This window comes from Ovis canadensis, chromosome 5, assembly GCF_042477335.2.
Source record: "Ovis canadensis isolate MfBH-ARS-UI-01 breed Bighorn chromosome 5, ARS-UI_OviCan_v2, whole genome shotgun sequence".
NCBI classification, from domain to species: Eukaryota; Metazoa; Chordata; class Mammalia; order Artiodactyla; family Bovidae; genus Ovis; species Ovis canadensis.
This window is the reverse complement of record NC_091249.1, coordinates 42,751,964-42,765,454: the sequence shown is the minus strand read 5'-3', so window position 1 is coordinate 42,765,454 and position 13,491 is coordinate 42,751,964. Positions and strand designations below refer to the sequence as shown.

General features: G+C 39.0%; 1 long non-coding RNA gene across 1 annotated transcript in view; it reads left to right on the top strand.

The window, feature by feature from the left end:
* Nucleotides 1–11,521, top strand: part of LOC138441140 (uncharacterized) — a 31,886-nt gene extending 20,365 nt beyond the window's left edge. Inside the window, exons 5-7 of the long non-coding RNA XR_011257262.1 lie at nucleotides 6,200–6,260; nucleotides 9,585–9,755; nucleotides 10,276–11,521. This is a non-coding gene — a long non-coding RNA (uncharacterized lncRNA). The remainder of the gene's footprint in view (nucleotides 1–6,199; nucleotides 6,261–9,584; nucleotides 9,756–10,275) is intronic.
* Nucleotides 11,522–13,491: the final 1,970 nt, after the last annotated feature.

Here is a 13,491-nt window from a genome sequence, read left to right as displayed (position 1 = left end):
AAATTCTGAAAGAGATGGAAATACCAGACCCCCTGACCTGCCTCTTGAGAAATCTGTATGCAAGTCAGGAAGCAACAGTTAGAAGTGGACACGGAACAACAAACTGGTTCCAAATAGGAAAAGGAGTACGTCAAGGCTGTATATTGTCACCCTGCTCATTTAACTTATTTGCAGAGTACATCATGAGAAACACTGGGCTGGATGAAGCACAAGCTAGAATCAAGATTGCCATGAGAAATGTCAATAAACTCAGATATGTAGATGACACCACCCTTATGGCAGAAAGTGAAAAAGAATTAAAGAGCCTCTTGATGAAAGTGAAAGAGGAGAGTGAAAATCTAGCTTAAAGCTCAACATTCAGAAAACGAAGATCATGGCATCTGGTCCCATCACTTCATGGGAAATAGATAGGGAAACAGTGGAAACAGTGTCAGACTTTATTTTTTGGGCTCCAAAATCACTGCAGATGGTGACTGCAGCCATGAAATAAAAAGACTCCTTGGAAGAGAAGTTATGACCAACCTAGAGAGCATATTAAGAAGCAGAGACATTACTTTGCCAACAAAAGTCTTGTCAAGTCAAGACTACGGTTTTCTCAGTAGTCATGTATGGATGTGAGAATTGGACTATAAAGAAAGCTGAGCCCTGAAGAATTGATTCTTTGAGCTGTGGTGTTGAAGAAGACTCTTGAGAGTCCCTTGAACTGCAAGGAGATCCAGCCAGTCCATCCTAAAGGAAGTAAACTCTGAACGTTCATTGGAAGGACTGATGTTGAAGCTGAAATTCCAGTACTTTGACCACCTGATGTGAAGAGCTGAGACACTTGAAAAGTCCCTGATGCTGGGAACGATTGATGGTGAGAGGAGAAGGGGACCACAGAGGCTGAGATGATTGGATGGTGTCACCAACTCAATGGACGTGAGTTTGAGTCAGCTTTAGGAGTTGGTGATGGACAGGGAGGCCTGCTGCAGTCCCTGGGGTTGCAAAGAGTAGGACACGACTCAGTGACTGAACTGAACTGACTGATAGCTAAAATAATAATAGCTATGTGGTAATGGTGGTGGGATAGACATAGACATTGGAACAGAATAGAGAGCATAGAAATACCCACAAACGTGCCTGACTTTTGACAAATCTGCAAAAACAACTTAATAGAATTAAGATAGAATTTTCATCAAATAGTCCTGGGACAACTGGATATCCATAGGTTAAGAAAACCTTCAACCTAAGCCCCAGACTTTATAAAAGTTAAAATGAATCCCAAGCTTAAGGATAAGACATAAAACTATAAACTTTTACAAGAAAACATAGAAAATCTTAGGACCTGATACTAGGCAAATGTTCATAGGTTTGACACCAAAGAGCAATGTACAAAAGGGAAAATTGCTATATTGGACTTTATCAAAATTAAAAAATTTTTGCTCTCTGAACTTGTTACGAAGATAAAAAGATGTTTTCCAGAATGGGAAAAACCACATGTTTCTGACAAAGGAGTAGTCACACATTAGACAAAAGACTAGTATCTACAATATACAAAGAACTCTCAGAATTCAACCATAAAAAAGATCCAAACAATCCAGGTAGTACAAGGGCGAAAGGCATAGACATTTCATTGAAGATAAACAAATGTCAAATCAAGCACTTGAAAAGATGTTCAACATCAGTAGACAACTGAGGAATTCAAACTAAAACCACATGATAATATCAGTATATACCTATCAGAATGGATAAAATAAAAAATTGTGACAGCAGCAAATCCTGAGGAGAATCCAGAGAAGCTGGATCAATCATAACATTGCTGATGGAAATGTAAGCTGGTACAACCTCTCTGGAAAATAGTTTTGACAGTTTCTTTAAAATAACTAAATATGCAACTACCATGTGATATAACAGTTATACTCCTAGACCCTTAAACCAGATAAATGAAGACTTACGTTCACATAAAAATCTGTACACAAATGTTTATAGTAGTTTTATTTGTAATAGCCCCAAACTGGAAACAATAGGTTGAGTAAATTGTGGAATATCCATACCAAGAAATACTACTCTTCAGTAAAAAGGAAAGAACTGTTAATATACTACAACCTGGATGCATTTCCTGCATCTGCCTGCAATGCAGGAGACCAGGGTTCTATCCCTGGCTCAGGAAGTTCCCCTGGAGAAGGAAATGGCAACCCACTCCAGTATTCTTACATGGAGAATTCCATGGACAGAGGAGCCTGACGGGCTACGGTTTATGGGATTGGAAAGAGACATGACTGAGCGACTAACATTTTCAGTTTCGCTTTGCGTGCTTGGCTAAAAAAGCCCATCTCAATAGGTTGCATACTATATGATTCCACTTATGTAACACTCTTAAAATGACAAAATTATGGAAATGAAGACTAGATTAGAAGTTGCCAGGCATTGTACAGCAGGGAAGTAGATACGATTGTTAAAGTCAACATGAGGGATCCTTGTCATGATGAAACTGTTCTGTATCTTGACTGTATCAGTGTGAGTATCCTGGTTGCTATATTGCTATAATTTTACAAAGTGTTACCATTGGGGAAAACTGGATGTTTCTATATTACTTCTTATAACTGCATGTTAATCTAAAATTATGCCAGGCCAGAATACTGGAGTGGGTAGCCTTTGCTTTCTACATGGCAGGTGGAATCTTTACCAGCTGAGTCACAAGGGAAGCCCAAGAATACTGGAGTGGGTAGCCTATCCCTTCTCCAGTGGATCTTCTGACCCAAAATCCTGCATTGCAGGTGGATTCTTTACCAACAGAGCTATGAGGGAAAAGCCCTAAAATTACGTTTAAAAAGCTTAGTTAAAAGACATAAAACAACAATGCAGAGGGAGCCAAATAAGAAAAATGTGATTATCCTGGGTTGAATTGTAGATATGGGTGCCCAGTGGATCAGAGTCAGTAGTGGCATGAATACCTTTTAGTGTATTCATTTTTCTTGACATAGAAAAATTTACAAATCATAAATTTACATCTTGATGCTGCTGCTGCTGCTGCTGCTGCTGCTGCTGCTGCTGCTAAGTCGCTTCAGTCGTGTCCGACTCTGCAGCCCCATAGACGGCAGCCCACCAGGCTCCGCCATCCCTGGGATTCTCCAGGCAAGAACACTGGAGTGGTTGCCATCTCCTTCTCCAATGCATGAAAGTGAAAAGTGAAAGTGAAGTCCCTCAGTCGTGTCTGACTCTTAGCGACCCCATGGACTGCAGCCTACCAGGCTTCTCCATCCATGGGATTTTCCAGGCCAGAGTACTGGAGTGGGGTGCCGTTGCCTTCTCCGTATATCTTGATGGCTTATCACAAAATGGACCCACCTACATAACTACCACTCAGATTAAAGCTAGGATATGACCTGACACCAGAAATTGCCTTTGTGCCCCTTCCTTTCACTTCTTCCTGTCACATCTCCAAAGGTAATGACTAAGTTTAAGCACCATAGATTAGTTATGCCTGTTTTGAATTTTATGAAAACAGAATCATACAGAAATCATTCTTTTGTGTCAGGCTATTGTAAATCAACATTACATTTATGAGATTCATCCATGATGATGCATGTAATAATAATTTGCTCAGTTCTATTGCCATGTAATATACTATCACGTTGTTCATTTGATCGGTTGTGTCTGACTCTTTGCCACCCCATGAACTGCAGAACGCCCAGCTTTCCTGTCCTTCACTATCTCCCAGAGTGTGCAAACTCATGTCCATTGAGTTGATGATGCCATCTGACCATCTTATCCTCTGTCACCCCCTCCTCCTCCTGCCCTCAATCTTTCCCATCATCAGGGTCTTTTCCAATGAGTTGACTCTTTGCATCAGGTGACCAAAGTATTGGAGCTTCAGCTTCAGCATCAATCCTTCCAATGAATATCCAGGACTGATTTCCTTTAGGATTGACTAGTTTGATCTCCTTGCAGTCCAAGGGACTCTCAAGAGTCTTCTCCAGCACCACAGTTCAAAAGCATCTCAATCTTCTTTATGGTCCAGCTCTCACATCTGTACATGACTACTGGAAAAACCATAGCTTTGACTATACAGACTTTTTTTTGGCCAAGTAATGTCTCTGATAGTTAATAGACTGTCAAGGTTTGTCATAGCTTTTCTTCCAAGGAGCAAGCATCTTTTAATTTCATGGCTACAGTCACTGTCTGCAGTGATTTTGGAGCCGAATAAAATAAAGTCACTGTTTCCATTTTCCCCCCATCTACTTGCCATGAAGTGATGGGACTGGTTATTGTGATCTTAGTTTTTGAATATTGAGTTTTAAGCCAAGTTTTTTACTCTCCTCTTTAACCTTCACCAGTATACTATCACATAAACTATGATTTACCCATCCTACTCTTTATGAACTTTTTATTTTTTCCTCAAATTTTAAGAATAATGTTGTCATGAAAATTATTTTTTTCCTATGTGATTTTCTTTTTACTGTGTATTTCTTCTTTATTGACTATGCCAAAGCCTTTGTGTGGATCACAATGAACTGTGGAAAATTCTGAAAGAGATGGGAATACCAGACCACCTGACCTGCCTCTTGAGAAATCTGTATGCAGGTCAGGAAGCAACAGTTAGAACTGGACATGGAACAACAGACTGGTTCCAAATAGGAAAAGGAGTACATCAAGGCTGTATATTGTCACCCTGCTTAGTTAACTTATATGCAGAGTACATCATGAGAAACACTGGATTGGAAGAAACACAAGCTGGAATCCAGGTTGCTGGGAGAAATATCAATAACCTCAGATATGTAGATGACACCACCCTTATGGCAGAAAGTGAAGAGGAACTAAAAAGCCTCTTGATGAAAGTGAAAGAGGAGAGTGAAAAAGTTGGCTTAAAGCTCAACATTCAGAAAACGAAGATCATGGCATCCGGTCCCATCACTTCATGGGAAATAGATGGGGAAACAGTGGAAACAGTGTCAGACTTTATTTTTTGGGCTCCAAAATCACCGCAGATGGTGACTGCAGCCATGAAATTAAAAGACGCTTACTCCTTGAAAGAATAGTTATGACCAACCTAGATAGCATATTCAAAAGCAGGGACGTTACTTTGCCGACTAAGGTCCGTCTAGTCAAGGCTATGGTTTTTCCAGTGGTCATGTATGGATGTGAGAGTTGGACTGTGAAGAAGGCTGAGTGCTGAAATTGATGCTTTTGAACTGTGGTGTTGGAGAAGACTCTGGAGAGTCCCTTGGACTGCAAGGAGATCCAACCAGTCTTTGGAGAGAATGATGCTGAAGCTGAAACTCCAGTACTTTGGCCACCTCATGCGAAGAGTTGACTCATTGGAAAAGACTCTGATGCTGGGAGGGATTGGGGGCAGTAGGAGAAAGGGATGACCGAGGATGAGATGGCTGGATGGCATCACGGACTCGATGGACACGAGTCTGAGTGAACTCTGGGAGATGGTGATGAACAGGGAGGCCTGGCGTGCTGCGATTCATGGGGTCGCAAAGAGTCAGACACAACTGAGCGACTGAACTGAACTGATAGGGACAAATTTACCTTAGATGAATAAATGAAAATGAAATTGCATTTCTTTTAAGACAAGCCCAGTGATGATGAATTCCCTCAGCTTTGTTTATCCTCCATTTGGAAAGCACAGTTTTGCAGGATGTAGTGTTCTTGTTTTGCAGTGTTGTTTTTTTTTTTTTTTCTCTTTCAGTTCTCAGTAAGAGTCTTGGGGCACATGCTCCTCTCTCCTTCCCTGGAGGGAGAGGTGTGCAGCTGTATCAGCTTCTCTCTGTCTGCTGTTCTGCAGGTACTTTGGAGCAGCAGTGTGCTCCCCAGCTCTCTTGTATTGTTCAGCAAACCCCAGGCATCTAGAGATCTAGAGTATAACATGTCCCATCAGTGCTCTGAGGCAGGAGAGAGATGCCAGTCCTCAGGCAGCCCACAGAAAAGATAGAATGCTGGATGCATGTTCCAACTCTCTCTCTCTCCAGGGAGAAGTCAAGAATTGTTTTTTTCCACCCCCCCACCCCCTGCATGATCCGCTGAGCTGGGGAATGGTCTATGGGGAGTGAGTGCCTCAAAACAGTGCCTTTGTTCTCACTGACTTCCAGTCTGGTGCTCTTTCTTAACAGTGCTTGGATTAAGGCAAGACAGAAACCAGTCTTTCAGGTAGCCCCCTCCCCCAAAGTCTAAATGTTAGACATGTGTTTCAGTCTTCTCTTTCTCTCACCAGGGAGAAGCTGAGATCTGGGAATCTTCTGATTGTGTCATGTTGAGCAGGGGGAGGAATTATGGTGAGTGCCATGAGTTTTCCTTCCCTCTTTGAGCTTGCCTGCTGTATAGAAGTCTATTAATTGGCTTGTAGGTCTCTCACAAAGGGAATTGGTTCCTGTATTGTTGTTGGGTCAGTGTCTCCCTGAGGGGAAAGAGGGTATCGGACTTCCTGCTCTGCTCTCGATTATTCTTACTCTTGATTCTCTTATTGTTTTGGCTTTGCCTGTTTTTGCACCAGTACATCGCTGTCTTAATTAGAGTAACATATCCAGTAGTGTAAGTTTTCCAATTTTTGTTTTTAATGAAGCCAGAGTTATTATTAATCTTTTAAATTTCCACATAGTATTTAAGTTAGCTTGTTTCCATGTGTACACATAGATTACACACACAAGCACACACCTGCTGAAATGTTGTTTGGAATTTCCTTGAATCTTTAGATAAAGCATGAAAACTAACATCCTTACAATTCAAACTCCCAATATGTGAACATACTACATCTCACTGTTTATTTAGCTCTTTATTTAATTTCTCTTAGTAATATTTTGTGGTTTTTACATAGTTCTCATTAGTATTTTCTAAGCCGTTGGTTGTTTTAAAGATCTTATTATAAATATTTTTTAAATTTAAAATTTTTAATTTAAATTCTATTTCTTATCCATATTTAGGCACGAAATAGATTTTAAATGTTGTGATTATTTGGAATTCATGTATTAGTTCTAATAGTTTATCTGTAGAATTTTTTGGACTTTTTACATACTTATTATACTACCTAGAAAATAACAGTTTTGTTTTTTTCTTCCAATCTTTTTCTTATGTTTTCTTGCCTTACCTTATTGCAATAGCTAGTACAGTGTTATTAGAATTGGTGACAGTAGACATTCATATCTTGTCCTTATTCTTGGATTTAAAGTTTTCATTATTTTACCATTCAGTATAATTTTTTCAGTAGGATTCATAGATACCTTTTTACACAATAAACTGTTCCTATTTATTTATAGTATAGTAGCAATTTTTATCATGAATAGATGCTTAATTTTATAAAGTCATTTTCCTTCATCTACTGAGATGATCATATGATTTTTCAAACTTAATCTTTTTAGTAGTTAATTACATTGATTTTCAGATGTTAAATCAGCCTTCCATTACTAGAACAAACCAGATTTGATCTTGACATATTATCCTTTTCAAATATCTTTGTACTTTGCTAGTATTTTTTATAGTATTTTTACATCTTGACTCCTTATCTTTGGGTCTGCTTCTGGGAAGCCTCATATCAGACTGAGACTGTATAATATAGGATACATAAAGTTTCAAGTCACAAAGAATCCTGGCCCTGAGTAAAGAAATAGTGTTTTACTTTTGTCACACAACAAAAATTACGGTGCTTAAATGTGATGGAATTAATCCAAGTGCTTTGTGATGCCATCTGGAACCTAGTTTTTTTCTAACTTTTTTTCTTCTCTCCTGTCTTTAGTGTGCCTTTTTCACTACATGGTAGTTATCTCATGCTATCACTTAGAGCAAGGAAAGGAAGAAGAGTGGGCAAGGCTCTCCCTAAGTGAAGATATTTATGTAAGAGGAAGGGAAACTCTGAAGCATGTGCCCTATTTTGTTTCTTTGTCCAGAACTGTGTCATATCTGATATCTAAGGAAATCACTGGTAGAGGAAGTGCAATTCCTATGACTCATTGAATCAGTCAGATTCATCTTCTAGGGCTAGAGAGAGAGTCTGAATTTTCCTTGAAATCAGAGATCTATGTGTGCTACAGTGTTTGTGTTCTTTTAGCTGGGAAAAAAATAAGTGAATCATATCTGCTACAAATAGTTCAAGAAATAATAATTTTAGAACTTTGACTACATAAAAACTTCTAAGTTTCTATTCAATGAAGGGAACCATCAGTAAAGTCTACTGACAGAGAATGGGCTGAGAGAAGTTAATCTGAGAACTCAAAAACTGAGAAGGGATAATATCTAGAATAGTTAGTAAATGTTTATTTAAAAAAGAAGAAACTAACAGAACAATGGTTAAAGCAGAGACTATAGATTCCAGCAATTACTCTGGAAAATAGTCTGGAGGTACTTAGTTTCATACGTGTAGATCCCAGGACCCATCCACTCCACTCCGTGGGACTTTTAGTTTCTAAGGAGGCCTATATAAGCTTGATTACTTGCAAATGATTTGTAGAACAGGGCATTGTCAAAAACATAGGTATCTATCTCTAGGGGAGCAGATGGGAGAAATGCTGTGATATTCACAGGGGTAACAAAGACAGAGTTATGTGGAGAAATCTTTCAAACGTTGTATTGAGGGGAAAATGTAAGATAACAAAAGACCGCTAACATGATATAGCTGGCAAATTTAAAACATAAACACACAAGAAAACAGTACCGCTTTTCAAATATACTTGCATGTTTAGGAAAGGTGCCAAATGTGTTAGAGTAGTTTCTTACAGGTGGAGGAATGGATTAGAAATGGAGATTGAAGATTAGAGGAGAAATAAAGCAAAACAGGGGCCTTACGTGGATAGCTGAATGGCTGTGTCATGAATCTGGAGTCCAGCCAGTTCAGTTCTTTGTGTTCTAGTTTATGTGTTTACTTTCTAAGTCCTATTAAGATTCTACTTTGCATGCTAGCTTTTAGTTAAGCATCAGTTCAGTTCAGTTCATTTCAGTCGCTCAGTCATGTCCGACTCTGCGACACCATGAATCACAGCACACCAGGCCTCCCTGTCCATCACCAACTCCCGGAGTTCACTCAGACTCAGGTCCATCGAGTCAATGATGCCATTCAGCCATCTCATCGTCTGTCGTCCCCTTCTCCTCCTGCCCCGAATCCTTCCCAGCATCAGAGTCTTTTCCAATGAGTCAACTCTTTGCATGAGGTGGCCAAAGTATTGGAGTTTTAGCTTTAGCATCATTCCTTCCAAAGAACACCCAGGACTGATCGCCTTCAGAATGGACTGGTTGGATCTCTTTGCATACCTACTATTTTAAATATTGGTTGTAAAGAAAATCTACATAGAGACTTTTGAGTAGTTATTTAATTTGTAGAAACAGTATATACCAATATAAATCCTCATTGTAAACAAATGACTATCTTCTTCCAAATTCACACTTTTAAATTATCACTGGGGATATGTTGTGTTTTCCATTTGGTCTCAATGGCTTTAGTTTGTAAAACACCACAGTCAACTTCATCTGTCATTTTACTCAATATAAGTTCAATTTTGCTCTCTACTTTCTTACTTCTCTTTAAAAATCAATAGCAAATGTTTTGTTATTGAATAACAAAACTATTCTGGAATAGTGATCAGGTTTTCACTATTTTTTCCATTTTTCATGAGAATGAAGTTCATGAAGAAATTTGAAAGAATTATACCCTGATCTGAAGACATATTATAGCTGAAGATTTGGCTGGTGAATTTAAGTTATGGTTCAAAGCTGACCACACTAAGTTTATCTGATAGAAAATTCTGAAATTCATTCTTCAGTATGGGAATGGGAAGATTTTTGATGTAAGTTTTCTTTAGGTAAATTTCCATGTGCCTTACATAAATCTAATTTATTATATTTCTGATGAAATTATGATTTGAGTTTTTAGAATTGATTACTTATTGTGTGCCAAGACATACATATTATTTTATTAATCATGGGTAAGTTTGCCTGACCCATGGAGCTCACCAAGATTCTAGTGATGGTAAGACCAATTAGTTGTTGCTGACTAGGAAATTGCTACTCAAAATGTGATTTCAGTCAATAGAATTACTTGGGAGATTTTCAGACATACCAAAATTAGGCTCAATGACATACCTAGTGAATAAAAGTTGTATTATAACAAGATGCCCAGGTGATTATTAAGTGCCTAAAGTTTGAGACCTTCTAGTAATCTTTCCTTGGCATCTAGACAGTGATGTCAGGTTGAAGAACAGCTGTTTTAAAATTTAACCTATTTTTACATAGTCATCTTTGCTTTTCTGATTATTTCTATCATTCATCCATTCAATAAGCATTTAGTCAATAATTCCTGTATTTCAGGCTCTAGATCAAATTGCCAACATCTGCTGGATCATCGAAAAAGTGAGAGAGTTCCAGAAAAACATCTATTTCTGTGCTGTTGACTATGCCAAAGCCTTTGACTGTGTGGATCAAAATAAACTGTGGAAAATTCTGAAAGAGATGGGAATACCAGACCACCTGACCTGCCTCTTGAGAAACTTGTATGCAGGTCAGGAAGCAACAGTTAGAACTGGACATGGAACAACAGACTGGTTCCAAATAGGAAAAGGAGTACGTCAAGGCTGTATATTGTCACCCTGCTTATTTAACTTATATGCAGAGTACATCATGAGAAACTCTGGGCTGGAGGAAGCACAAGCTGGAATCAAGATTGCCGGGAGAAATATCAATAACCTCAGATATGCAGAAGACATCACCCTTATAGCAGAAAGTGAAGAGGAACTAAAAAGCCTCTTGATGAAAGTGAAAGAGGAGAGTGAAAAGTTGACTTAAAGCTCAACATTCAGAAAACGAAGATCATGGCATCTGGTCCCATCACCTCATGGCATATAGATGGGGAAACAGTGAGAGACTTTATTTTTCTGGACTCCAAAATCACTGCAGATGGTGATTGCAGCCATGAAATTAAAAGAACCTTACTCCTTGGAAGGAAAGTTATGACCAACCTAGACAGCATATTAAAAAGCAGAGACATTACTTTGCCAACAAAGGTCTGTCTAGTCAAGGTTATGGTTTTTCCAGGAGTCATGTACGGATGTGAGAGTTGGACTATAAAGAAAGCTGAGTACCGAAGAGTTGATGCTTTTGAACTGTGGTGTTGGAGAAGACTCTTGAGAGTCCCTTGGACTTCAAGGAGATCCAACTAGTCCATCCTAAAGGAAATCAGTCCTGAATATTCATTGGAAGGACTGATGCTGAAGCTGCAACTCCAATACTTTGGCCACCTGATATGAAGAGCTGACTCATTTGAAAAGACCCTGATGCTGGGAAAGATTGAGGGCAGGAGGAGAAGGGGACAACAGAGGATGAGATGGTTTGATGACATCACCGACTCAATGGACATGAGTTTGGGTGGGCTCTGGGTGTTGATGTTGGACAGGGATGCAGGCTGCAGCTCATGGGGCTGAAAAGAGTTAGACATGACTGAGCGACTGAACTGAACCGAACTGACTGAGAGTATAGAAAAGCAAGTAAGACATGCTAAGGAATTCCTGTGAGGTTTTTTGGAATGCAGAAATAAATGTAGAATTTGGAGTGAAATGTGCTTTTGGTTGTCTGGGAGAAAGTTCCTAGCTCATCAGTCTGACAACGGCCACAGAAGTTATGGAAACAACCTTGTAGAACCTGTTCGGTGGCAAGTCTTGCCCTAGAAACTCTCAGCAAGGCTGTCAACCTGAAATTAGGCACTGCTTGCCTGGAGGTAGCTTGGTTTCTGGGTTCCCTGTTGAGCCTGGGCCCATCTAACGCTCTGACTCACAGATGATGGCTGGCACCCAGGCCGACCTTGTCAGCTTCAGGGATGGCTTGTTGGTCAAAGAGCCAGAGAATGAAATTTCCATGACAAGGCTGGGCAGGGTTTATCCAGCATGGGGTATCTTCTATAAACCTGTGTGATCTGATTCAAGTGCTGTGAGCAAAGGTTTTCAGAACTGTGAAGGAATAGAAATGATGGAGTGGATTCTAAGGGAGAACATTGAAAAAACAATGAATCCAGGCCTAGTCCCAAGAGATGGTAGGAAAATTAAGTTCTTTTATATTAAGCTTTATGGCACACCCAAATCACATCATGTTAGAATTTTTTAAATAGTGTGTATATTGATTACAGAATTCTTGCTTCAGGACTGAGAGTTGAAGAATATCTGATAGCCACTCCTTTTCGTGTGAATTAGCCACATAATGAGCTAGTCTGGGAAGTAGATATGAGACATGTCTAATTAAAGAAACTACCACATCATCCAGGTTCACACACATGGATTTTTTCTTTTTTTCCCTGTACAGTGTCTCTTGCCACAAAGTTGGAAATACTGTTAAGAAAAAGGCAAGGAAAGCAAACTCTAGTTATGGAAAGAAAAACCTCAGCTCTGCTGAGATGAATTTTCTTCTTTCCTTCCCACGCATAATGCATACAGCAGTCTTCTCTGTGTGGTATCATACTGCCAAATGGATGAGGAAGGAAGAAATCACTTGAAGTAGCTGATTATTCATTGGTGGTAATTTGTGAAATGCTACGTGGCTTTAGGTATGGCTTTATCATATTTGTGAGATTTAGTTGCATTACCTGTAAAATGAAGATACTTAGACTACACCAATATTAAATGAAATAGTTTGTTTTGTTTAATTAGAGAGGTTTTTAAAAATTGAAATACAGTTGATTTACAGTGTTGTATTAATTTCTGCTGTACAGGAAAGTGATTCAGTTATAATATATGTGTACTCTTTTTAAATATTATTTTCCATTATGGTTTATCATAGAATATTGAATATAATGCTCTGTGCTATACAGCATGACCTTGTTGTTTCTCCATTCTGTGTATAAAAGCTTTACTTGCTAACCCCAACCTCCCGCTCCATTCCCCTCCCAACCTCTCTCCCTTTGCAGCCACCAGTCTGTTCTTTATTTCTGCAAGACTATTTCTGTTTCATAGATAGGTTCATTTGTGTCCTATTTTAGATTCCACACGTAAATGATATCATAAGGTATTTGTCTTTCTCCTTCTGACTCAGCTCACTTAGTATGATAATCTTTAGGTCCAGGCATGTTGCTGAAAATGAGATTATTTCATTGTTTTCTATGGCTGCGAAATAATCCATTGTATATGGACTACATCTTCTTTATCCATTCTTGTGTCAGTGGACATTTAGGTTGTTTCCATTCCTTGACTATAGATTAGATCTGATAGACAGAGTGCCTGAAGAGCTATGGATGGAGGTTTGTGACACTGTAGAGGAGGCAGGGATCAAGACCATCCTCAAGGAAAAGAAATGCAAAAAGACAAAATGATTGTCTGAGGAGGCCTTATAAATAGCTATGAAAAGAAGAGAAATGAAAGGCAAAGGAGAAAAAGAAAGATATACCCTTTTGAATGCAGAGTTCCAAAGAATAGCAAGGAGTGATAAGAAAGCCTTTCTCAGTGATCAGTACAAAGAAATAGAGGAAAACAATAGAATGGGAAAGACTAGAGAACTCTTCAAGAAAATTAGAGATACCAAGGGAACATTTCATGCAAAGATGGG